The sequence below is a fragment of the Neofelis nebulosa genome, chromosome 13 (genome assembly GCF_028018385.1).
Source record: "Neofelis nebulosa isolate mNeoNeb1 chromosome 13, mNeoNeb1.pri, whole genome shotgun sequence".
Classification (NCBI taxonomy): domain Eukaryota; kingdom Metazoa; phylum Chordata; class Mammalia; order Carnivora; family Felidae; genus Neofelis; species Neofelis nebulosa.
This window is the reverse complement of record NC_080794.1, coordinates 21767147-21794068: the sequence shown is the minus strand read 5'-3', so window position 1 is coordinate 21794068 and position 26922 is coordinate 21767147. Positions and strand designations below refer to the sequence as shown.

Here is a 26922-nt window from a genome sequence, read left to right as displayed (position 1 = left end):
GGACAAGCTGAAAAACACCAAAAACTTTAAAAAATAAGCATTGTGTTTCTTGTCACCTTGCTGAGCACTTTTCAGCTGTACCTGTTTTGAAAGCGGTAGCTGTTTGCTCAATATAGTCTATAGCTGCCAAGCAGTATTATGTCCTCCACGCTGAACCTGAGGCTCCTCTGAAACTGTGGGTCCTGGAGGACGTAGAGCACGTATGAAATCTTGAAGGGTCTCACATGGATTCCCAGTGTACCTTGAGAAGTTGTGCAGGGAGGATATGTTGTGACTCACGTGAGGGTGTGGCCCCAGAGCACTTGAGTCTGAGCCTGGCTCCTGCACAGTTGGGTTTGGGGCTCTGGGGAAAGTCCATATTAGCATTCCTGTGCTTCCGTTTTCTCACCTGTAACTCGGAACAGTGGGAGCACTTCCGTCACATGGCTTTCAGGAGTGTCTGCATCTAAATATCCACGAGATACTTGCAACACAGAAGCTGCATCACATTATGTGTAACTGCAGCCCCTGTGAGGACCTGGTCACCAGCATTCAGAACCTGTCCTTCATGCTGGTGACCTCTCTGGCGCACTCACTAGGCTGCCCCTGTGTTTCCTTCCCCTGTAGTGTTTGAGTTTCTCTTAAATAGACTCTGACCTTTGCAGTCTAATCAGTACATCTTATTTTCAACTGGTCTCGATTCTGACAACGAGTAACAGCAGTGGGTTTCATTTGCTACCAAGCAGCTGAGGCGCTGTGATGCCCGGGATGGGGGCCCAGAGGAGTGGTGCGGGCATATCTCTCTGGGACTTTCCACTGCAGATCATGTCACACGTGGGTTGACCGTGTCCCAGAGCTGAGTTAAGTGGGTGAAGGAGGCAGGTTGAAACCATATCCCAGTGATCTGACAACTGATAAATAAAAGTGAGCTCTTTTCAACAGAAGAGGTGGTTTGCAGGCTAGCGGGGTGGAGCAGGAGGTGGGCCAAGGGGGCACATTGGGGATGGTGGGACGACGGGACGGGGCCTTGAGCCAGGGCTGAAGTCAGTGGGCTCTGTGATACACCGGACATTAGGCAAGGCGTGTGGCCACTCTTCAATGCCCTGAGAGCCTGCGAGGTCTGGAGTGGGGTGCCTCAAGTCCACACTGGGCCCACAGAGCCCCTCCCCGTAGAGGCCGTTTCCGCTTCAGCCCCCGGACATGTCCGTTGGTTTCTTTCCGTCTGCCTCAATGTAGTCTCCTTCTCAGAACTCATAACAATGATCCTGACTGGCACACTCAGTTGTACTTCAGCTGAATTGCCGTTATTTCTGTTATTGCTCACAATTCCGTAGGAACCCTCAGGCTTTTGGTTCCCTGGGAATGGAAATTTGTAGAAACTGTTTAACAGTGGTCTGATTTGAATGTCCCTATGTTTGAAGTGTATAAAAGTGTTTTACACTAACTTGGATAGTTGCCACCGGGCTGTATGCAATTTGATACTGAAAGTAGACCTTTTGCTCCTGGAACCATGCTGGGAAAATTCTGTCCCTTAGATGTTGCTGATGTGTTTTCTTTCACATCCTTATATTTTCTGTAATGAAAACACTAAGATTCGTGGTAGTGCCTTCTGGTTCTCCCACCCCAGTGCTCCCCGAAATGTGTATTTTTATAAGTTCAGAGGTAACAAAAAGTGTGGGTTGGCTGCTTTCTGCGTGGAGCCTGCTTTGGGTCGTCTTCCTCCTTTCTCTCTGCCCCTTTCTCCTCATACACACTTGTTCTCTCTCTCTGTCTCTCAAACTCTAAAAACAGGGGCGACTGGGTGGCTCAGTCAGTGAAGCATGTGAGTCTTGGTTTCGGCACAGGCCGTGTTCTCACACTTGGTGAATTTGAGCTTCGCGTTGGGCGCAGTGCTGACAGTGGGGAGTTTGCTTACGATTCTCTCTCCCCCTCTCTCTCTGCCCCTGCTCCACTCTTGCTGTTTCTGTCTCTTTCAAAAATGAAAAAAGAACTATAAAAAAATAAATAAACCAATTAGCTATTGAGAAACCAATAGTTTCACAGAGATGAGGAGTTTGGTTTCTTTCATTTTTGCTATTTGACACGGATAGTCTTCAGAAATGTTTTTGACATAACACGTTGGCTGCAGCCTGGGAATAGAGCCTGTAAGTTGTGTTTTGGGGGTAGCCGGATATCTCACTGCAATCCAGGGCCCTGTGCTCTGGAGGAATGTTTCAGTTATTTATTTGAAAAGACACAAAACGTTGCATTCTCCTTCTACAAAACCAGGACTGATTTACTCCCACACCACTACTTAAGACTGTCGTGATTGCCATAAGAATGAACACATGCTTGTGAGGAGAACAGGGCAAGGGAAAGGGTGCTGTGGGACTGTCCCAGCGTGTGGCACAGTCTGCAGCTTAAAGACTATTTGGAAAGCGAAAAGGTAGTCTCTTCTATGGCAGGAAGGTGATTTCACATAGACAGTGGAGCAGGCCCAGGCAGCCCAGGATTCTGCTGACTTGTGCCCGGTCGGGGTCCTGGCACAAGTGTGGCCCTGTCTCCCTTTACCCCCTGGGACTGCCTTCTGGGCAGGGGGCCCGATGGCTGTCAGGAATGTGGGTAAATACCTGTAAACAAAATTGCAGAGCGAGGTCATTTTAAAGGGCTGGTAACTTTAGTATACACTTTTGTTTTTTAATTTCCAATCAGTCTTGATTTCTGGAGGATGACAAAACTTTAGGAAGGCACCTTCTTGGAGAAAACAGTGTAGACCCAAGGACATTTGTGACTTAGCTGCTGGGTCAGCAGAGACTCTCCCTGCAGACTTCTGGGCCACTTCCTGTCTGTCCTCTATGCAGCCAAAGAAGATGCAGCTGGTCGTCGGTCCGTGACATGCTGACCTGCCCCAGCCCCTCGGCGACGGCGCTACGGGAGGCTCTTTGACTGGAATGTGAACAATGGTGGAGAATGGCCGACTTCGTATGTAACAAGGCTGTGGCGCGCTCAGACTTCAATGATCTATGAGGACTCCTAACTTCTGCTTATCTGCTTGAATATTAGTGTGCTCTTCCACCTACTACAGCTAGGCATCGTGGGTGTCCTCAGTGTGTTGGCTCTATCAGAGCCTAGTCCTGGGGGCCTGGGCAGCTTGCCTGGAGTGACCCGCAGAACCTGGGAGCTGAGGCCGTGGCAAGCCTGGGCGGGGGGGGCCCTGGGCCAGTCATTCCCCCACCCCTGCCCCACACCCACCCTGAGCTCCCTGGCACCACAACTCTCAGAAGACCAATCAGGAAGCACTGGGCTCCCACCGCGGGGCAGAGTGCTGGGTGTGCACCCAGGAGGAAGACGCGAGACCCTGGAAATTATGTAGTGCAACTCTAATAAAGGTCTTACTGTTCTTACGGAAATCAAATTTTTACATTTGTTTGTGAACAAGTTTAAAGAGTGGACCTCATTCCCCATTTGTAGATTTTCCTTACGTTTTTTATGTTTATTTATTATTGAGAGACAGAGAGACAGAGCATGAGCATGGGAGGGGAAGAGACAGGAGAAGACACAGATTCCGAAGCAGCCCTCACGAGGCCAACTCAGGAGGCTGTGGCACAAGATCCCTCATAGCTCAGGCGACTCTGGGATGGTTCCTTCCCTCCCCGCCACAGAGAGCTTATGGTCATTGGGTCAAGGGATGGACGCCCTGACCCGTGGGCCTTGTGTGGACGGCACAGCTGACAATCGCTGGGATTTCCTCTTCCTGTACTGTCTCTCCCGCCAGGGCCGATCGTTTACTAACTGTGAAGGACACATAGTTACTTTCTGTGGAGTAAGACTTCCCTTCTCCTTTCTGTCAAGGCATAGTTAGGTCATTCTGTGTCTTCCTGTTGAGAACCTTTGCTGGCTGATCTTTAGTTTCTGCACTTCCTGGTCCTTAGTGTTAAGTGTGAGGTTTGGAACAACAAAGTGCTTCCCTGCGTTTTCCATCTAAGATTCTGTTTTTTTCTCCACCAAAGCTGGGCAAGCCTTCGGCATCTGCGAGTTTCCGGAAACAGACCAATTCCCCACAGGTACATTAGGTTGCACGCGGTTTATTAAAACTTGATTTGGTGAATCCAATGATGCTGAACAAAGAAATGTCAGTTGAGAAACAGACCAAGCACCGAGCAGATGTCCGAGGGGTGTGGCCTCTCTGAGAACACGCGTTAGCCATCCTTGGCTGTGCTCGCCCCATACTGAATGTTCCGGGGCTTGCAGGCCTTTCCACAGACCCGCCAGGTCCCACCGAATACCCTTGACTCTCCTACCGCTACACACTCCTCCTTGAGGCCTCTCTACCTTCATCACTGCTGCCCCTAAGGTCCTTTCTTGTGTGTCACGTCGAGTGTTCTGAATGCAATTGTGACTTCACACTTTCCTCCTCGCCTTTTGCTGGCCGAGTCCTGCTACCTCCCAGGTGGGTGCTCCGCGGTACCGGGAGGGGTCTGTCCCCATGGCCTCTGCAGAGGGGCAGCAGGCGCATGCCCAAGAGGGATTGTTGCCTCCTTCCTGATGATGTGGCTTCACTTGATGGTGTTTCTCAACATCCCTGACGTTCTGCTTTCTCTTACCCCCCTGTCGCTTGAGTCCTCGGTGGGAAGAAGTGGCGTGGATTCTTCTGATTCTCCTCCTTGTCTTCCTGTGGCACCTTTCCCCGTCCTGACTTGAGGCCAGCGCTGTGTCCACACCACCGGGTGCATGGGCAGATTTCAGCGGGAGCAGGGAGGCTCCACCCTGCCCGGCTTCGGTGCTTGCTGGGCCCCATGCCCTGTCCCTTCTCGGTGGATCTTACCTGACTCCTCTTTTAAGAACATTCATCCGTGTACTCCCCAGCCCCCTCCCCAGGGAGTCCAGGGTGGTCTCCAGGTCCTCCACGTAGCTGCACTTACAAAGCCTGCTTTTCCAAATAAAGTCACGTGCACAGGTTCCAGAGATTTGGACATAGAGGGACCACCTCCCCAGTCCACCCGTTTCTGGAGAAGGCCTGCTCTGCCTAGTCCTACCCCGGAGGCATCAGGGTGGAGAGGACGGGCCCAACCCTCCCACGGGGAAGAGGACTCTCGGGTCACATGACAGGCCCTAGACTATCCAGGAAGAAAGCGGAAGATGGAAAATGGTCAAGAGGACCTCTGGCGTGCACCAGGATTACTGCCGGTTGATCTTCTCACTCGAGTGTGGTGTGCCTCTCCTAGCCACGAGCGTGCATGTGCTTGGTGGGGGTGAGTGTTCTCTGCTTTGGTAGAAGGCACTTTCAGGGACCCCTGGACAGGAACCACTCTGGAAAGGCACTAGGACGTGCGGGGGAGACAGTGATGCAGGAGCAAACCATCCTGCCCACACGTGAGAGGAAGCAGCATCAGGCCTGGACGCCAGGATGCCAGCCAGGCTGGGCTGTGGTGAGGGCCAGGTGCAGGGAGGCCTGTGTCCCACGGTGCCGCCTCCAAGGCCCCCGTCCGCTGTGAGCCATGGGCATGGTGGCCGCCCACAGGGTTTCAGGGCACACACACCAGAGCACATCCAGCAGTTAGAGGGTAGGTCAGCCTCGCCTGTGCAACCGGTGGCTGCTGTCCCGCTTGCTTGGATTGTTTTCAGTGCGTCCGGCCAGCCATCCTTAGAGGAGGCGAACAGAACCTTTCTCCCCTGGTGCTGAGGGGAGGCCCACAGCCTAGTCTCTGTGCTTCAGGGCCATGGCTCTGGTTTTCAGGCCAGGATGCTCTCGGAAGCTTAAGTTAAAGCTATTTGTAAACATTTTCAGGAGAATAAAATAATGTCCATTAATTTAAAATTTTTTAATTAGGGTAGCCTGGGTGACTCAGTTGGTTGAGCGTCTGACTCTTGACCTCGGCTCAGGTCACGATCTCATGGTTTATGGGTTTGAGGCCCGCCTCGAGCCCTGGGCTGACAGCACAGACCCTGCTTGGGATTCTCTCTCTCCCCTCCCCCACTCATGCATGTGCTCTGTCTCCAAGTTATAAAAATAAAGTTACAAAAATTAAAAAAATGTTTCACTTGTAATTAAAGCAGTGAGTAAGGCATTGTCACATAGCAAAAATAGAGGGCTAAGGTTGTCTTAGTCTCCAACATCTTATTTTCTTTTTTATTCATGTTAATTTTTAAATTTCAAAAACGATTTCTTTTGAGAGAGAGGAGAGGGGAGGAGGGTCAGAGAGACGGAGAGAGAGTCCCAAGCAGGGCCTCCAATGTCAGCACAAACCTGATATGGGAACTTTTTCACCAACAGAGAGATCATGATCTGAGCTGAAATCAAGAGTCAGGTGCTTAATTGACTGGGCCACCCAGGTACTCCTAATTTCGATTTATTTTCAAAGATGTTAAGTAACTTCTGCACAGACCCACGACCCAGGTATCAAGAGTTGTATACTCCCCTGACTGTGGCAGCTGAGTGACCCTGGTTTTTGTTTCTTTTACATTTTTTTTTTAATTTTTTTTTTAATGTTTTTTTAATTTATTTTTGGGACAGAGAGAGAGAGACAGAGCATGAACGGGGGAGGGGCAGAGAGAGAGGGAGACACAGAATCTGAAACAGGCTCCAGGCTCTGAGCTGTCAGCCCAGAGCCCGACGCGGGGCTCGAACTCACGGACCGCGAGATCGTGACCTGGCTGAAGTCGGACGCTTAACCGACTGCGCCACCCAGGCGCCCCTCTTTTACATTTTTTAATGGTTATTTATTTTTGACAGGGAGAGAGAGACACACACAGAGTGCAACTGGGGGAGGGGAAGAGAGTCAGGGAGACACAGAATCCGAAAAAGGCTCCATGCTCTGAGCTGTCACCAAACAGCCCGACCTAGGGCTTGAACTCATGAATCGTGAGATCATGACCTGAGTCGAAGTTGGACACTCAGCCAAGGGAGCCACCGAGGTGCCCCTGTTTTTCATGTTTTGCTCAAAGTGCCACCACACACATCATTTCAAGGAAAACTGTGGCCGAATTGCCCCCACCCTGGTTCTTACTCCCCTCCCTTCCCCATGCGATAGTATTCTAAAACGGACAAAACAACCGTTTTGTCCCCTTACTTACCTGCTAACTCATGTGTGCTCAGTGTGAGCCCTGGCACATCCACTTCAGATTTACCCAGTGGCATCTAGGTACTAAAGCGATATTTATTGCTCAGCCACGTGGATTGCAAGGAGGACAACACAAAGGGCTCACGGTGCCACCTTATGCTCCGGGATTGACACGTGAACTCACCCACCCTCTGGGAATTCTATGCCCTGGGTTAGGTCAGGGTATGCATCAATGATTAAGTGACCATGTGGGTTGATACTGGTGGAAGATGGGTGATGCATTCATGAGGGTTTACTGTACATCTTCCTTTGGCATTTGTGCAGAAGTTTCTAGAATAGAAAACGTTAGTAGCTGTTCAGGGATCCCCTCCATGCGATAGATGGTCTCAGCCTGGCCCTCACTTTGGATGCTCCCTGGCCCTCACTTTGGAACGTAAGGTAGCCCGGGTTCAAACTTTGAGCTGCACCGGCAGCGGAGACACGTCTCCCATCACAAATCAGCGTGCAAGTCCTACACGTCACGATTCCACCTTGACCTTGCTTTCACATTTTGATTCGTGTGACATCAGGATGCTTCCTACAAGTGGTGACGTCTTAGACCTGCTGAAACGTGGCCTATGATGACATCAAAGTCACGATGGGAGGTAGTTGCTTGTCTCCAACTCCCTTTGAGAGGTGGAGTCTAAGGCCTCCCCTTGAGCCTGGGCCGGCCTCAGTGACATGCTTGACCAAATGGATGTGTAGATGGGATGCTCCGGGAACCTGTGTGACAGAGTTGTTCACAGATGGAAGCGGTGCGTGCTTGGCACTGGCTTGTTTCTAGGGGAAGAGAGGACTTGATTTCTCTACTCTGTAATTCCTAACAATGCAGTGCCTGTCGAGGTTGGTGTATCATTTGTGGGAGTCGGTGGCTTGATGAATTGGTGTCTTGGTCTCTCTGCAGTCGCAGTGACCGTTCATGAGAAGTGCAGCTGGCTTCTCCCTTGTTCCCCGAGTCACCCTGCTCTAATCCAGACAGCAGTCCCTGTGCTGTGCTTGTCTCTCAGCTTCATCACAGTCCCTTCAGAGAGGTTTCCTTGGGTTATTTATATATTTTTTCATGTCTATTTATTTTTGAGAGAGGGAGATAGGATGTGAGAAGGGGAGGAGCAGAGAGAGAGGGAGACACAGAATCAGAAGCAGGCTTCAGGCTCCCGGCTTACAGCCCAGAGGTGGACGCAGGGCTCGAACCCACAAACCTCGAGATCATGACCTGAGTCGAAAGTTGGACGCTTAATCTGGTTAGTCACGCAGGTGGCCCTTTTGTGTGTGTTTGGGCGGGGGGGGGGGGGGATGGGTGTGTGTGGATGTGTGTGTTTGCGAGTGTATGTGTTTAACTTACAGTAATAGATTTTTTCACTTGTGGCAAAGTCCTCATTTACAAGGAACAAACATTGGAAGCCATGAGAAGATGTATGCTGGCAGGTTGCAGTAATGATTTCTGTTGGCACGAAGAGAAAACTTTATGCAGCTATAAATCTTTGGAAGCTTGTTATTTTCTGTATTTTCTCAATGTGTCTGAAAACCAGTTGAGCTATTTCGTTAGCCAAATGCACTTCCTCCTTCCCTCCTTCGGATTTCTTCACAAAGCCGTGTGAAGTGTGAAAGGATGTCCTGGAGTCCTGAAAAGGTCTGCACGCCTGACGACTTGCCCTGGCGGCAGACGTCCTCCTGACGTTTTTACTCTTCATCGTGTTACACACGGATCCCTCCAGATGCCTGGGAGTTCCTCAGTGGATCGCTGGGTTTCAGAGAGAGACCTGTGAGCAGCCTCTCACCTTCCGCCAGGAAGAAAGGTCTGTGCCTTATCAAAATGAATGAAATCTTGCCATTTGCAGTTACATGCATGGAACTGGAGGATATTATGCTAAGTGAAATTAGTCAGAGAAAGACAAAAATCATATGACTTCACTCATATGAGGACTTCAAGAGACAAAAGGGATGAACATAAGGGAAGGGAAACAAAACTAATATAAAAACAGGGAGGGGGACAAAACAGAAGAGACTCATAAATATGGAGAACACACTGAGGGATACTGGAGGGGTTGTGAGGGGGGATGGGCTAAATGGGTAAAGGGCACTAAGGAATGTACTCCTGAAATCATTGTTGCAGTATATGCTAACCAATTTGGAGGTAAATTATAAAACAAAACAAAACAAAACAAAAACAGAAAATTAAAACAAAAAAGAAAAGTCTGTGCCTTGTCACCATGGTATTCCTTCCCCTCAGACCACAGCAGTGAGTCCCTGGGCAAGGATGGGGAGGGGATTCTCCCTTTGGGTGTGCGGAGATCAGATCAGGATAGAAATTTTTTCTGGGAGGATATTTTGTTGTTTATAAGGTAAAGTCAAGAGGGCGCCTGGCTGGCTCTGTTGGACCAGCATGTGACTCTTGATCTCGGGGTCACAGGGTCGTGAGATTGAGTCCCACGTTAGGTGTAGAGATTACCTATCAATCAATCAATCAATCAATCAATATAAATAAATGACATTTTAAAAATCCAGCTCCGTTTCCTCTGTTGCCTGTGGTTTTCAAAGAGAACTCAGGAGCTGGGGAGCAGGAGCATATGGACTGTGGGCATGGCTGCCAGGCAGGATGTGAGGAATCAGGCACAGGTGCTCACCCTGCCCTCTGATGAGGCTGGCTTCCAGAAGGGCCAGGAATGGTGTGGCCTTGCCGAGTTTTCCTCATGAGTCTAGAACAACAGGCAAAGCCCTCTTTCACCTTCACCCTCCGGGAGATTTAGCCTCACCGGCCCTCCCCAGAGACCCTGTCCTTTTGTGTGACAGTTTCCCCTGGTCCGAACTGCAGGCAGCTTAAGTCGTGCATGCAGTTGGGTGGCCTCTTCCCAGCTCGGGGCCATGGGGCACACTTGACTGGAGAGGCAGAGACTGTGTACAAATCACACAACTTCCGGTCTGCCATTGTTTCGTTTGTGAATGGGCGCCCCGGCGAGACACTGCCTGGTTTCCCCTCCCAGGACTGAGATTTGAGTCTGATGTTTAAAACCGCGTCCACAGTAGATTGCATCTGGGAAATTCGTGCCAGGCTTAGGATACCTAGAGAGACGGGAGCGAGATTTGAGGTGGCCTTGAAGGGACAGTGTGGATCCTGCCTTACCTGCTAGCAAACTGTTGCCCTTTCAGGGCACAGTGACAGGGGTCGCATCTGGGCACTTGAGAGCTGTGCCCTGATTTGCCCCTCGCTGCCATCCCGGATTTGGACTTGAGACCCAGTAGAGCTGGAGGGGGCGGGTCCACACAGGCTTTTGTTCTGGCTGAATTCAAGCCCCAGGAGCACCCTAGTGTGGCACCCCAAAAAGCACCCACTGGGTGTCCCCAGTTGAGACACATGGGTGTAGTTTCCCCTTGATCGACTTAAAATAGTGTTTCATTTGCTTCCTGGCCCAGGTGAAGTCTTACTAGTACTGGTGTGGAAAACGAGTCGGTTCTCATACATAGTTTCTCTTGAAACCCGTGAAAGTTCGATTTTACATTTGCGGGTGGGAAGAGTCTTGTCCTGTTCAGGTGTGAGTCTGCTGTCCTTGGTCTCGGTGCCAGATGGACCCTTCTAGCACTCATGTGCTGGAGGTGGAGGGGACAGCACATCCTCTGAGATTCCCAGTAGGAGAAAAGTCCACATTGTACCAGCCAGATATTTCCCCCGCGAGGTGTGAAGCAGCCCTCCAAGAAATCACTTGAAAAAACGGACACGATTGTCAGAGCCTGAGTTAGGGATGTCACTATTACCCTTCCAGGAAGTACTTGATATCAAAATGATTCCTGTTGTTTCTTTGAAGTGAGAAAGTCCATGGAACCGAGGAATCGCTCACGTTGTTGGGCTCCTTCATGTTTGGACAACACTATTGTCATGACTTAGTGAAGGCATGTTTTCTTTCTTACTTGCTTGCTTTCTTTACTTTATTGATGTTTATTAATGAGAGAGAGAGAGAGAGAGAGAGAGCCACAACGGGGGAGGGGCAGGGAGCGAGGGAGACAGAGGATCCAAAGTGGGTTCTGCACTGACAGCGCAGACCCAATGTGGGGCTGGGACTCATGAGTGGCAATATAATGACCTCAGCCAAAGTCGGATGCTTAACAGACTGAGGCCCCCAGGTGCCCCTGGATGGGTGCATTCTTAATGGATGACTTAACTGCATGGGTGACTTTTTGTTTTCCAGAACATTTTCTTAACTGAATTGAAGCCGGAATGTTTCTGATGGTCTCAGATGCCCTTTGAAAGCAGTGTTAGAAATCCCACATGATGTTTCTTTTGTGTCTGATGTAGTCATTCCTGCACGGGGTTGTGGGTGGGCATTTGGTGGCCCGGCTGCCCAGCCCCCCCAAGCTTAGAGCTGTCACACTGTGGCCAGAGAGCTTGTTGTGGCCTCTGAGAGCCGTTCTCCCAGGTGTCCCTGACCCCGGGCCCTGCTCTTTCAGATGTGGAATCTTAGGAAGGCCACACCATGTCCATTCCCCAGGGAGAGGGGGTGCTGATGAGACCCATGGGAGACTGACCTTATTTTGTGCTATGAGTAACCAGTGTCCTTCTGTCTCCTTTTTCCCAAAGGTGATTTTCCTCTTGTTTTCATTTGGGTTTTGTGTTTCTTACAATCCCCTGTGTGGGCTTCACTCCTCATTGACTACACTTTTCTGAATGATGTAAGTGGAAAGGAGCAGAGATGGGGGCCAAGACCGTGAAAGTTTCTGGGCACCATGAGCACATCAAGGAAGAGACTATCTTAATGCTGGAGTGAAATTGGTCTTTTGAAAGGCAGAGACACAGACCAGGGGGACACAGCTTTCCTGTGAACCCACACTGGCACGACTTGGTCTGTCTTGGGAGCTGATGTTCCCACAACACATGACTCTGTGCTTCTATACATGTGTTCGCGTAGGTACGTGGTGGCTTAGAATCTCCCATCACAAACAGTATTGATGATTCAAGCATCTTGTCTTCAAGAGGGGAGATTTCATCAAGGACTCGTTCACCTACGCTCTCTGCAAGTGGGTGTTCCTGCCACACACCATGTCTTTGAATACTTTCGAAGTTAAACTCCCCTCCACGACTCTAATTTTCCTGCTTTGTCACTGCACGTGGGGTATACTGGGGAGCTGCTTTCTAAGTCCCATATTCTCATGAAAAGCCCCAAATAGGAGAGCCGAGGGATTGTCCCGTGGGAGAGCGGGCCCTGCACCTGACTCGGCATGGCCTTACGCTGCCACCTCTCCCGGTGGTGTTTCCTAGTCAGGAAGTGTAGGTAAAAGGAGCCTTGAAACTGTGCTCAGACTTTTCTTTAGGCTGCACCGGCTTCCGATTGGACCTTCCCGTCCCTACTGTGAGGGACCATCCCTCTGATCTGTTTGGTCACCTGTGGTGCTTGACTTCCTTGGCCCCAATATCTTTCAGGAAAATGAAGCTGTTCTTGGCTGAGGCAGTGCCAGGAAATCATCCCCAAAAGAGTGCGAAGTCTGTCGTGTGGGTATTTTAGACACAAGTGTAGGTTCCTCCCTGACTTGCTGAGCCCACACCTCCACAGAAGCCACGTGAGAATGTGGAGGCCCTGGGAGCCGACTCCCGAGCCGGTGAAGTCACCATTGCTCTCATCGTCGTTTCTGTTCCCGTGGCTTTGAAACATGCTGGATGTTGGGAGAACCCCTGGGACAGTTGTGGGCACCCTGTGGCTGGCTCCAGGTCTTGGAGCCGGTTCTACCCCCATCACCATTCCCAAGGACACTGGGCAGTGGCCAGGGCTGGTTTGCTTTTTCGTTATACTCTGGGATTGCCATCCAGATGTGTGGACGTGGTGACCCCTGGACAGCCCTGTGGGGTGGTCTTTGTGCCATTTTGTGGTCCCCTGATTGCGACAGCTCTAAAGGCTTCTTGACCTGCCATATTTTGACCACAGCTTGGGATCTGCTTCACTATTCCCAGTGTTAAATGTAGAAAGGGGCTTTAGATGATAAATTCTGATAGTCTCTTAGGTCACCTTCGAATATGTAAGAATATGTAAACCCAGTAGTACTTCAAGTAAAGAGATGTTGTCTAAACTTTTTGCCTCACTGTCTTTGACTAGTGTCCTCAAAGTCTCTGCGATGTGGGATTGTTGACTTGCTTTCCCCCTCTGCTATGAGCTGAGGCTTGCAAAGTGCTTCTCCTAATCCCGCTACCTGATGAAAGAGAACCTTTTCTCCATATGAATATAGAAAATTCCCATTTTAGTACAGCTACTCTTGGATTTGGGATGACTCCCCCTGTGCTCCGGGCGGAGCACATTAGTTTCTGTTTTCCCTGTAGACTTGACTCTGAGTCCTACTGACAAGATGGGCCTGGCAGACTAAGGGGAGACTGGCAAAGGCAGGGACTGGGGGTGTGGAGGAATGGGGCCTAGTGGTGTAGAGATCCCACCACGTGACCTCACGTGTCGTCTTAGAAGGCACCGACAGCCTCCCACCTTCCCAGTTCTGTCTCTTCTCTTCTCTTCTTCTCTCTTCTCTTCTCTTCTCTTCCCTTCTCTTTCTTCTCTTCTCTTCTCTTCTCTTCTCTTCTCTTCCCTTCCCTTCCTTCCCTTCAAGCATACAGAAGTTGAGAGAGAATGAGTTTTAAGAACACGAGACCCTCAAGGAAAAGAGCTTGAAAGAGGAACAAAAGCCTCTCATGGTTATGGCAGGAAGTTCGGCATGTGGCAGGACTGGATGGACAAGGTCAGTGTTGGCAGCATGTGCCGTTTCACTGCGGGCACAGAGTTGGCGAAGTAGGGGCTCAGACTTCTTGCAGAAGAGCGTTGAGTCCATGCGTTGAAGGTGAGATCCTCCTCTGTTGACTGACCTTTCTCATGAGGTGTTCCTGCATTTTAGAAGCTCTTTTAGGATTCTCATGTGTGCCGGGGTGTGGGCAATGTGGCAGAAGGCCTTACTGGGGGGTGGTGGGGGGGCTCTGGGTGGAGGACAGAAGCCCAGAAGCATCTTGAGTGTGGGTGTTGGTGTCACTGCTGCCCCCAGTTCACCACGAGCCTAATCTGTGCCAGTCTGTAGACCAGAACCAGATCAGAGACTCTCCTTCACGGCGTAGGCTAGCCTTCAGCCAGCTGGTGCCAGAACCAGACCTGGGGCTGTCCTTCAGTGTGCGGGCGAGGCTTCAGCCAGCAGGTGCTTTGCTGTCCTTCAGGCACTGACGACCTTGACAGAACAGTCTAACCTGGCCCTCTGTGTAGAGTCACTTCCCGTGAGTCCGGGAGAGAGCACTCACTGAGGACAGTGGGCAAGCCTCCTCTGCCATCCAGCTATAGGGCTCAGCATGGTTGACTGCACACATCAGCCTTTGGTGGCACTTTGCATCCTCTGTCCTGAGACACCCGGAGCTCGTCCGCTCTATTCCACGCCCCTTGCAAGAGACTACGGTGTAGCGGGGTGATGTGTTACATGTTTCTCCAGGGAGGTACCTGTATACATTTGCAGACCTCCCTGTAGATGTGAATTTCCCAGTTTGAGCAGTGTCTCTTATTCTGGCCCAACAGATGTCTGCCTCTGTTATGCACAGAAGGGAAGCCATCAGCTGATACGGAATTTCTGGTCTATAATTCTAACCTATCCCTTGTAATTCCAGATGCTGCTCAGATCGGACTCAGTGTTGAGCCAAGTGCAGAACTGCACCACTGGGTCACAGTGAGCCACGCTGAACTGTGTTCACACAGAGCATATATTTAGGGGGTCCTAAGGGCACCGAACACCAGGTCTGGAATTTGCCTACGCTGGGGTTGGACCAAGAGTGAGCTACAGGAAACAGACAGGGACGTTTCCTGGTGTGACTGTCATTCCCGGAGATACCTAGACAGGCAGAGTGGGGAGTGGAATCATCTTTGGATTCTACAAAGTTGCCTGGTTGCCTTTTGCGGTACAAACAGACAACCCGTCACCGCCCGTGTGCTTGGGACAGTGAGAGAAACAGGTTGAAGCCTTTCCTTCCGGAAACAAAGCCTGTGCCCATGGGGTTGTAGGGATTTGAAACGGAGAGAAATTCATGGTCTGTCTGGGTCTCTAGCTCTGGGTTGGCAAAATGACACATTGGGGCAAACAATGAATCTATCAAGGAGAAACTTGATGGCAGTAACAACAAAGCTGTCACTGCTGGTTTCTCTGCTTCTGTTGTCCTCTCAACACCTTGGGCTCTGTCCTTACTGGACCCCGAAGCTTCCCTGAGGAGCCCTCCTTCCCGCCAGCCTGTCTGCAGCTGCCTTTCCCCCGTGTCTTCTGCCTGTGGTCCTTCACTCACCCTGGACATTACTGTATTTCCGTGGAGGCTCTCTGGGGCTGGGGCCTGTCTTCCTTACCTCGTGCCTGGCCTGGCACCGTGCAGGCGCTCAGCGATATCTCATGAGTTACCAGCCGCTGCGGTGATGGTACCCAGACAGCTGACGGAACTGCCCAGGTGTCTACACCTGGTATAGTGGGGAGACTGCCCTTACAGACGAATTTGGTGGGGTGCTGCCATGGGCTCACAGCCCCTCTCTCCGTGCCTCCCTGCACCTGTAGGCAAGTTGGCTTCCAGCTCTTCCAGATTGGACCAACTTGTCAGAAATCTAGGTGGCTCAGTCTATTATGTGTCTGAGTCCCGGTTTCGGCTCAGGTCATGATCTCACGGTTCCTGGGTTTGAGCACTGCATCGGGCTGTCTCCTGTCAGTGCAGAGCCTCCTAGGGATTCTCTCTCTCTCAATATCTCTGCACTCCCTGAAATGCTCTGTCTTTGTCTCAGTCAAAATAAAAAATAAAGTTTAAAAAATGAGATTCAAAAACACATATCTCTGAAGTTCTTTGTAACCTGTCCTCTCTGAGTTGGAAAGAGCCCTGAGATCCCTGTGTTAAGATTTGAGGAGAATGTGATGGAGTCTTGGAGAGGAAAACTCTGCTCAGGCAGGCACTGTTTGCACGAGTGTGGCCTGGGCAGGTGTGGCAGCCGCCAGGCCCAGTGCGCACTGCTGTCTGGCATCCAGCCCTTGTCTGCGGGTGAGCCAGTGAGGTGGACCTCATTCCTGCTCTCGCTCCTCGGCTCGTTCCTGGCCTCGGCCAAACCTCCTGCCTGGGCCATGAGACTAGGCTTCCAGACCACGCCCTCCCTGGTGCTGATGCCTAGTTATAGGCATGATTTTCTCAGTTGGATCAACCTGTTTTGATTAAAGAAAAAACTTGGAAAAATTGCCACTCTGCCTGTCTGGCAGTACTCTTAGAAAAGCTCTCTTACAACTCCTTTCTGCTAAGTTTTGTGCTGGGGAGTCCCTTCCGCAGGCTGTCCTCCAGGGGAGCTTTGTCAGCACTTTTGAGTAAAAACCCAGAGGCTGTGGGAGGCCAGTGTGCCTCAGGTCTCCAGGCAGGATGGACATCAGAGCAGAGCCGGGGAGGGGAGAGAGTGGCAGGGCTCCGAAGTTTGGAATAAACCTCGCCACTCTCTCCCTTGAACTGTGCTGAGAAGGGCCTCCTGATTTCCTCTTCACCCCGGCCTCTCCTGACCCAGGTATCTTGTACGGCCCTGGAGAGACCAGGTGGAGGGGTGTGTATGTGCCGTGTCCCAGGCAGTAAGAGGGAAGGTTCAGATGCCCGCACTGGGTCACACGTCTGGGCCGTCCACACTGGGGACAGAGCCTGGTACTGGGAGGCCAGGCAGGGCCGGGGCTGCCTGGGAGCTCGGTAGTCCATATTTTCAGCTTTGGAGGATGTGGGACATCTGGCATTTACTGAACTTGGTGGGCAGATCTCAGAAACGGGCTTGTATATAAATGCTCGGTGGGGGCTGCATTCCAGAAGCTTTGTTTGCAAAGTGCTGTGATGCCCGGGTAGCTGGTCCCACCGAGGCCAGAGTGGCGGGAAGCCTAGACTTTCCTGCGTGGCAGACCCTGTATGTGGATAGAGCAGGCGTTGCAATTGCAGTTTCTGTGTAGAGTGGTGGAGTGCATGGTGTCACCAAGAGCGTGAGTCTGTCTCCGCCTGTCGCCGCAAATCTCTGGTCCTCATTCCTATGCCACACGGTGGGCAAGTGCCTCGCTTTACAGAGCTAGCGATTGTATCGCCATCTGTGGGTGCCAGGTGTCAGACTCGGCTGGGGAGGGTCCCGGCCTCGTGGCCCTTTCCCCACGCCCCTCAGATCACAATCCCCACCTGGTAGGGTCTTGGCTGGCTTCCGGGATCCCTCCTCCACCAGCTTGCACACAGAGCCTGTTCCCAGGAGGAGCCCTGGTGTGGACAAAGGTGGGGGCCTGTTCCCCGAGGACCATGCCCGGGGGTGTCTGATACAGCTGCTATGCCCGGCAGCTGACACCTTTGCTCTGTGACCTGTTTCAGTCAGCTGTCGGCCACGAGTATCAGTCGAAGCTCTCCAAGCACTCGTCCCAGATCCAGTCCATCAGGGGCATTGGAGGCAAGTTTGGTGTCCAGGTGGGCAGAGTTGACCAGGTGAGTGAGGCGTCATGGGAACCAGAGTGCAGGTGACGGAGCCCCTCCCTCTAGACCAGGGAATGCACTGGGCCTCTCGAGATAGCACCTCGACTCAGGCCTGTGGGGTGCCGTCCAGGTGCAGAGCTTCTAGAAGCCCCCCGCCCCAGTCCCTGACTCAGATGATGTTCCAGGTTAACAAGTGAGAAGAGGAACACTGTTTCTTGTAGAAATCCCCCACATTGGTATCTACAGATCACATAGACCAGGGACAGACAGCCTTCCACTGCCTAAGACCGTGCCCGTGGGGACCATTTCTAACCAGGCTCCCTGCATGGGTATCACTGTGACCCGGTGGTGTTCAGGGCAGACATGGCAGAGTGCCGCACACGTGCCCGTTTCCAGGGCTAAGGCCCGGTGTCCTGGCGCCTCTGGGCCTCAGTCTCTCAGTCTCTGACTGAGGGCCGTGTATACCCTGTTTTACATCACAGCAGTTGGGTTTTGGAGTTAACCCTCTGTCTGCATTCAGGCTTTACCACATGTCAGCTGCGGTTCTGCGTTACCTGCTTGTAAAACGGGGCGACGGGGATTCATGTCTCCTAGGGCCGTGTGCGCAGATGCCCCCCCACCATGCCCGTTGTGGTTACTGATGATAGTATTGTTCTTGGAAGAGCTCATGGGAAAGCAGGTGTGCTTGTGGCGGGAGGGGGTCGCCGAGGGTTGGCATTGCGGGGCTGAAGTCCACGAGCACAACTTGCCGTGCAGGGCCTGCAGGTGGCTACCGGTCCACCCGCACTGCCTACTGGGCGTTGCAGAATGTTTCCTGGCCGAAAGTTTCCATCCCCAGAGCTTTGCGCGTGAGGCAGGCCTGCCCATGGCTTAGGAAGGCAGAGGTCAAAAAATAACACGGTTTGTGGTTTCAAACCTTTCACACGCATTCTGGGATCAGATGACCTGTTTTGGAGACCTCTAAAAACGTGTTTCCCTTCTTGTGGTAATTGCACTCTGTTGTGGGTTTTGAATACCAGGGGAAAACTGAGAAACACGCCTCTCAGAAAGCTAAGGCCTGAGGCCAGTCGAGCAGGGGGAGAAGCCAATGTCCCCGGAGGTGGTTTCCTGGGGAGTGCGGTGTCTCCTCTGGGGGAGACTGTGCTCTCCGGGTGCGTGGGTCCTGTGTCACCGCCACGGAAGCTGTCTTTCTGAGCAGTGTTCCCTGGACAGTCGGCTCTGGGGCCTGGTCAGTGAAGAGCTATCTTCTCCCCCAACAATGTAAACCCGAGCCTTTCAATTAATGATGGTTCACTTTTACTGGACACGGGTGCTCTCGAATACGTCACTGGCTGACCTTTCAGTTGTGCCCATGTTGTAGAACCTTTTTTACCAATGAAAGAGTGTCACCTTCTCAGAGGACTTGATGTGTCTTGAGCAAGCCGGTTTCTTCCGCCTCTTGCTTGTCATCAGATGAGCCAGGGCGCGGGTGCTGTGGCCAGGTGTGGGCATTTCCTGTCCCTTTGGAAAGGGATGGTAAGTGAGTAGCTTCCAAAGGGTTAGTTTCCCGAGTGGGAACGCGGCTCGTTTCTGCCCCAAGAAGCAGGTACCCATCACAGGCTTGGGGTCCTCGCTGCCCAGGGCACAAGTTGTAGGCCGAGGCCGGCTCACTGATGTGTGACCGTGGGTGGTGTTTTCATACGTGTGCGTCATGTCCTGGTGACTCCTAATTCCGGAATGTTGCTGTCGTGAGTGATAGACGAGAGACCAGTCCATCGTCGGTCTTTGTCCCCGACCCCTGTCCAGTCCCCTCAAATTACTCGAGCGACTTTGGCATCAAGTACAGCCTCAAGGCAAAGCACGTGGACAAGAGTGTCGTGGACTTCAATCTCCAGGGCATGACCGAGAGACACGAGTCACAGAAAGGTCAGCCTGTGGCAGCACGTCCTCACCGCTTGGGGCCCCGTCGTGTGGGACGCCTCCTGCGTCCCCAGAATAGGACCCGGGGAGACAGGCCCACATTACACTCCCAGCCTTTTTACCTGAACATGTGAGAGCACTCCTGTCTCTTCCATGGCTTTAGGGGGATTGTCGTCCTTCGGATGCCAGCTCAACCCCAGTCCCGTGAAGGGCCCAAGTCTCCCAAGCTACTTCCTTCTTCTCTGGACCATGGGATCCAGGCGCTATGCAGTTTTTGAAGTTAAAAACCTTGTTCTCTTGTGTCATAGACATTAGTGATTATTAAGAAGCATAAATTTCTAGAAGAGGAATTGCCGGGTCACGGAAGGTGGAATGTAAAATTTTGGTGGATGCTGCCAGATTGTCCCTGCAGGCCCTGCTGGTTTTCCTGTCCCTCGTTAAAATCCCTGCCAGGCATCAGTTATACACTGATGTGTGCATGCGGGGTGTGTTAGAGACGCAGTACCCTCCCGCAGAGGCTGCAGATTGTTGGCTCTTTTGCAATGTTTTATTTCGCGTGCATGTTAGAAATGTTCATAAAGATTTTATCTTTTTGAAGTCATCCGTACACACGTGTGCTGCTCAAACATACAACCCCTATATCACAAGTCAATAGCTCGCACACCTGAGTCACCAGGAGTTCATGCACGTTTAAATTTTGTGTGATTTTCTTCGTTTATTTCTTTCTTTGTTTGTTTATTTATTCATTTATGTATGTGTGTATGTGTGTATTCATGCATGTATTTATTTATTTATTTATTTATAATAAACTGGGAAGCGGCAGAGAGAGGGAGAGAGAGATTTCCAAGGAGGCTCCACACTGTCAGTGCAGAGCCTGACGTGGTGCTTAAACTCACAAGCCACGAGATCATGACTTGATTGTGAAACCAGGAGTCTGATGCTTCACCAAATGAGCCACCCAGGTGCCCGTGCACGTTTCAGATTTTGAAAATCATTGCCAACCGTTAACAATAGAGAGCTCACGTATGAATTAAAAACCCAGAGATCTTTAAAAGATGAATTAAACCCCACGACTGGAAACACCACCAGCTCGGCATTTGCCCAGGGAAGCTGCTGGTGCTCCCGCGGGACACTTCCTGTCACTGGCCTGCCCGTCTGTCGTGAGGCGGTGGACTTGGCCCTGGAGTGCGCACCCCCTGCCTGCTACCCACGCCCCTCTGCCCGCCGTGCACCCTGCTGATCAGGGCCTTGTCTTGGATCGTCTTCAGTGCTGTTCAGACTCTCTCCCCGACGTGGCATGTAGGAGTAGAAACCGCCTGTGTAAAATACACCACACCATTTCACTGCATTGTTTCTGACAATGAGTGGAAGCTGGGCTTGCTGCCTTGGTTGGCTAGACTGTTCTGTGGCAGACAGTCATTCGAAAGACACGGCAATAGCAGCATCAAAGGTCTGTAAGGCAGGAACCACACAAGCTGCCTGAACCTCGTGGGCACAGACGGCACACTGGGCTGGAGTCAAAATGAGGCTCATGAGAGAGCCCCAGTCCGGGCCACGTGGAGTAAGTAGCACGAGTATTTTTTAAAAGTGCCCGTGGTAAAAGGGCTGTGATGGACATGCAGCTGAACTGATTGTTGCCATTCTTTTCCTATCGGAAAGAGCAGGCCTTCACGGACCTATTGCCCATGTTGCTTGACGACGGAAACAGCTGGAAGTGACCAGCCTTATGGGGTTCCTTCGTGCGTTCTCTTCTGCATGGGGGCGAGGACTTTGTCAGAACTGCTCGGTGAGGTTTTTAGAGGCTCCACATCCTCCCACCCTTTGAGGGAGGGAGAGTGTCTCTTGTCTGCAAAGGCACCAAAGGCACAGGCTGACTGTCCTAAAGCTCAGGTCTTTCCTCTATTCGGGGTAATTTGACATCTGTATAAACATCCTGTGAACGGAAGGGGAGGGGGCAGTGTCAACAATGGACCAAGCGAGGATGACCTCAGGGGGAATGTTACCCCCTCAGAATGCCCAGCTTTAAATGTTTTCCCTACTTGTTCCCAATTGTTAAGACCACAAGTTCCTTGTGTGGGGAACCAAGGGCAGTATTGCTGGGTAATCATTAATGATTCCAGGATTGCTTTCTGATTGGGGATAGTGTTGGCCACATTTTCCAATGTCTGTAAAATACGAATGAATTGTTTCTGTTGTGGGGAGAGACAGTTTCCGTAATGAATTTCTCAAATGTCCGTGGCAGTGAATCCTAATAGAGTTTCAATTTATCCCTTACCTTTTCCCTGTGCTTCTTTGTTTCTTCAATTCTACATATGAGTGAAAGTATTGCATGGGATTTGTCTTTATCTCACAGACTTATTTCGCTTAGCAGAATACTAACTACTTCAAACATGTCCCTGCAAATGGAAAGTATTCATTCCTTGTTTTTGCTGATATATATACATATATATATATATCACTGATATACATGGATATATATATATCACTGATATATATGGATATATATATATATATCACTGATATACATGTATATATATACATGGATATGGATATATGGATATATATATGGATATATATGATTGATATATATATTCATATATATGTCTGTATATATCCATATACATGTACTTATATATATATCAAAATACATATCCATATGTGTATTCATTTATATCCAAACATATGTGTATATATATATTTATATATCCACATATACCCATATACGTCTTTACATATTTATATACATAATTACATACCTATACATATATATCCATGACTATATCCATGAATGTATCTACATCTCTATATGTTTATATGGATCTATAGATATATAGATATATGTAAACATATATATTTATTCATATATCAATATATATCGATTATATAGATATAGATATAGATTTAGATATTGATATAGATATACATCCAACTATAGGACCCAGATGGAGGTAGAGAATATGATGGTATGGGAAAGAAGTCAACCAGAAAAAGGCAAGTACCATCCAGTAATTTTACTCATATGTTTAATTGAAGTAACAGACAAGCAAATGGAAACACTGAGAGACAGAGTGAGACAGAGAGAGAGAGAACAATGAAGAAACAGACTCTTAAGATGAAACAATCTGATAGTACCATAGGGGTGGTGGGATGCACTGGGGGGTGGTGAAATCGGTGATGGTGTTTGAACGGTGTCCTTGTCATGATGAACACAGAGTGATCTATGGAATAGTAGACTTGAAAGTAATATAACTCTTCATATTCACTAACTGGCATTAAAGAAACAAAAACAGAAAAGACACTGTGAAAAAGCAAGACAATTAAATGAGGACCTATCCACTCATTGACTAGGTGAATTACATGAGATCTTAGCTATGGCACTCTTGCCATGCCTGCCGTGGCCTAAGACTAACTTGGAGGAAGTGACAGTGTCTTCTGAGGCACACAGGGCTTTGACACTGCTATTGTGGTGTCTTTGAAATGACCGTCGGCTACAGGGCAGTATTCCCAACCAAGGCAGCAGTCATTGTCAATAAATCCATGCACTGAAATTGGGCGGTGTATTTTCCACAGGCCATCCACGATATAGGGACTCTGACTCTCTCCCTCACTGTTTCTCCCTATACACTCTGCTTACTGTACCTATATGTGCGGGCTTCTCTCTCATTCATTCCCTGGATTAAGAACTAGGATGATGAGAGCAAATGGTCTCTGGCTACTCTACCTCCGGATGAAGATTTGAAGGAAACTTCCCAAGCTGCTGCCGAAACCCCTTTTGTTTCAGGGATCTTCCCTGTCTTCTCTGGCCTGACATGGACTGCCTAATTTCCCTTTTGGAAAACCAAACCAAGCCAAACAAAAAAAAAAAAAACATGGTGTCTGCTCATCTAACTGAGCTGACACGCTTTAGAACCACGTGAACTCTTTTCTCTGCCCTCTGTGCCTCTGTTGGCCTTCAGGCAGACACCTCACCTTTTCTGCCTTCTCTTTCCCCCTCCTACTGTTTCTGCACCACCTGGGGTGCAGCCTACCCTGCAAACCAGCCTGCAAACCAGCCCTGGCCACTGCCCAGTGTCCTTGGGAATGGTGCTGGGGGTAGAATCGGCTCCAACACCTGGAACGGCCACAGGGTGCCCACAACTGTCCCAGGGGTTCTCCCAACATCCAGCATGTTTCAAAGCCACGGGAACAGAAACGACGATGAGAGCAACGGTGACTTCACCGGCTCGGGAGTCGGCTCCCAGGGCCTCGACATCCTCACGTGGCTTCTGTGGAAGGTGTGGGCTCAGCAAGTCAGGGAGGAACCTACACTTGTGTCTAAAATACCCACACGACAGACTTCACCCTCTTTTGGGGGATGATTTCCTGGCACTGCCTCAGCCAAGAACAGCTTCATTTTCCTGCAAGATATTGGGGCCAAGGAAGACAAGCACCGCAGGTGACCCACACAGGTCAGAGGGATAGTCCTTCACAGTAGGGACGGGAGGTTAAAGACGGGAGCTGGTGCGGCCTAAATAAAATTCTGAGCACACTTTCAAGGTTCCTTTTACCTACACTTCCTGACTAGGAGACACCACCGGGAGAGGTGGCAGTGTAAGGCTATGCCGAGTCAGGAGCAGGGCCCGCTCTCCCACGGGACAATCCCTCGGCTCTCCTATTTGGGGCTTTTCATGAGAACACAGTACGTAGAACCAGCTCTCCAGTATACCCCATGCTCAGTGACAAAGCGGGAAAATTAGAGTCGTGGAGGGGAGTTTAAGTTCGAAGATATTCAGAAACATCGTGTGTGGCAGGAGCCCCCGTTGCAGAGAGTGTAGGTGACCACGTCCCTCGACGCAATCTCCACCATTGAAGACAAGATGCTAGAATCGTCAATACAGGAACTGTTTGTGATGGGAGATTCTAAGCCTCCACGTACCTATGCAAACACAGTTATAGAAGCACGGAGTCGCGTGTTGTGGGAACATGAGCTCCCAAGACAGACCAAGTCGTGCCCGTGTGGGTTCACAGGAAAGCTCTGCCCCCCCTGGTTTGTCTCTGCCCTTCAAAAGACCAATTTCACACCAACATTAAGAGATGTGCTTCTGGTGCCCAGAAACTTTCACGGTCTTGGCCCCCATCTCTGCTCTTTTCCACTTACATCATTCTGAAAAGTGTAGCCAATGAAGAGTGAAGCCCACACAGGGGACTGTAAGAAACACAGACAACCCAAATGAAAACAAAAGGAAAATCACCTTTGGGAAAAGGGAGACAGAAGGACACTGGTGACTCATACCACAAAATCGGGTTGGTCTCCCAGAGGTCTCATCGGCATATCCATCATCCTGGGGTTTGGACACGGTTTGGCCTGCCAAAACTTTCCACATCTGAAAGAGCAGAGCCCAGGGTCAGGGACACCTGGGAGAAGGGCTCTCAGAGGCCACCCAACAAGCTCTCTGGCCACAGCTTGTCAGCTCTAAGCTCGGGGGGCTGGGCAGCCGGGCCAGCAAATGCACACGCACAACCCTGTGTGGGAATGACTACATCAGACACAAAAGCAACATCATGTGGGATTTCTAATACTGCTCTCAAAGGGCATCTGAGACCATCAGAAACATTCCAGTTTCAATTCGAGTGGGAAAGTGTTCTGGAGAACAAAGAGTCACCCGTGCATTTAAGTCATCCATTAAGAATACGTCCCTCCGGGGGAACCTGTGAGGCTTGCTCTGTTAAGCGTCCAACTTGGGCTCAGGTCATTATCTCGCCAATCGTGAGTCCTAAGCCCCCATCGGGCTCTGTGCTATCAGTGCAGAACCCACTTCAGAGCCTCTGTCTCCCTCTCTCTCTGCCCCTCCACCGTGTGGTGCTCTCTCTCTCTCTCTTTCTCTGTCTCTCTTTCAAAAATAAATATTCAAAAAGAAAGGAAAGCAAGAAATCAGCAAGGAAGAAAGCAAGCAAGAAAGCAAGAAAGCAAGCTAGCAGGAAAGAATTCACGCCTTCACTATGTCCTAACAACAGTGTTACCCAAACAGGAAGGAGCCCAACAACATGAGGGAATGCCAAATTACATGGCCTTTCTCACTTCAGAGAAACAACAGGACCCATTTTGATTTCAAGTACTTCCTGGAAGGGTAATAGTGACGTCCATAACTCGGGCTCTGGCACCTCCATTGTTTCAAGTGATTTATTGGAGGGCTGCTTCAACACCTCTGGGGAACTATCTGGCTCGTACAATGCAGACTTTTCTCCTACTGGGTAGCTCAGAGGATGGTCTGTCCGCTCTCTGACCAGCACATCAGAGCTGGAAGGGTCCATCTGGCACAGAGACAAGGGACAGTCGCCTCACACCTAAACAGGACAAGACTTTTCCCACGCGCAAATGTAATATCGAACTTTTAAGGGTATCAAGAGAAGCCTATGTATGAGAACCGACTCGTCTTCCACACCAGTGCTGGTAAAATTCCACCGGGGCCAGGAAGCAACTGAAAGTCTATTTGAAGTCGATCAAGCTGAAGCTCCACCCACGTGTCTGATCCGGGGACACCAGTAGGTGCTTTCTGGGGTGCCACACCTGTGCTCTGGTAGTTTGAATTCAGCCAGAACAATAGCCCGTCTGGACCCACCCCCTCCAGCTCCACTGGGTTTCCAAGTCCAAATCCGGGATGGCAGCGAGGGGCAAATCAGGGCTCAGCTGTCAAGTGTCCAGGTGGGACCTCTGTCACTGTCCCCTGAACGGGCAACAGTATGCCAGCAGGTAAGGCAGGATCCACACTGTCCCTTCAAAGCCACCACTTCAAAGCTCCACTCTGTCTAGGTGCCCCAAGACCAGCAAGAATTTCCCAGATGTAATCTGCTCTTGCCGCCTTTTAGACAGCAAACAGACTCAACTCTCAGCCCTGGGAGGGGAACCCAGACAGTGTCGTCCCAAGGAGCCCATTCACGAATGAAAGAACGGCTAACCGAAAGTTGTGTGATTTGCCCACAGTCTCTGCCTCTCCAGTCAAGTGGGTCCCACGGCCCTGAGCTGGACAGAGGCCACCCAACTGCAGGAATTCAGCCACCTGCAGTTCGGGCCGGAGGAAACGGTCACACGAATGGACAGGGGGAGCACCTGTGCCTCCTTCCTCACACCCGGCCTGGCAGCCCTGCCTACCGTCCACATGCTTCCTGCTCCCCAGCTCCAGAATTCTCTTTGGAAACTACAGGCAACACTGGAAACCGGGCTGGATTTTTTAAATGTGATTTAATTAATTAATCATTTGTTTTATTTATTTATTTATTTATTTACTAAATTCATACGTAATCTCTACACCTAACGTGGGGCTCAAACTCACGACCGTATGACCCCCAAATCAAGAGTCAAGGCTGTTCCAGCAGAGCCAGCCAGGCGCCCTCTTGATTATACCTTCCAAACAACAAAATATCCTCCCAGAAAATTTCTGTCCTGATCTGATCTTCGCACACCCAAAGGGAGCATCCCCTCCCTTTCCTTGCTCAGGGACTCACTCCTGTGTTCTGGGTGGAGGGAACACAATGGTGACAAGGGACATACCTTTC

The 26922-nt window shown here is 50.5% G+C and overlaps 1 pseudogene; it reads left to right on the top strand.

The window, feature by feature from the left end:
• The first annotated feature begins 11714 nt into the window (after nucleotides 1-11714).
• The window catches only part of LOC131492390 (src substrate cortactin-like), a 62178-nt pseudogene continuing 46970 nt past the window's right edge, over nucleotides 11715-26922 (top strand).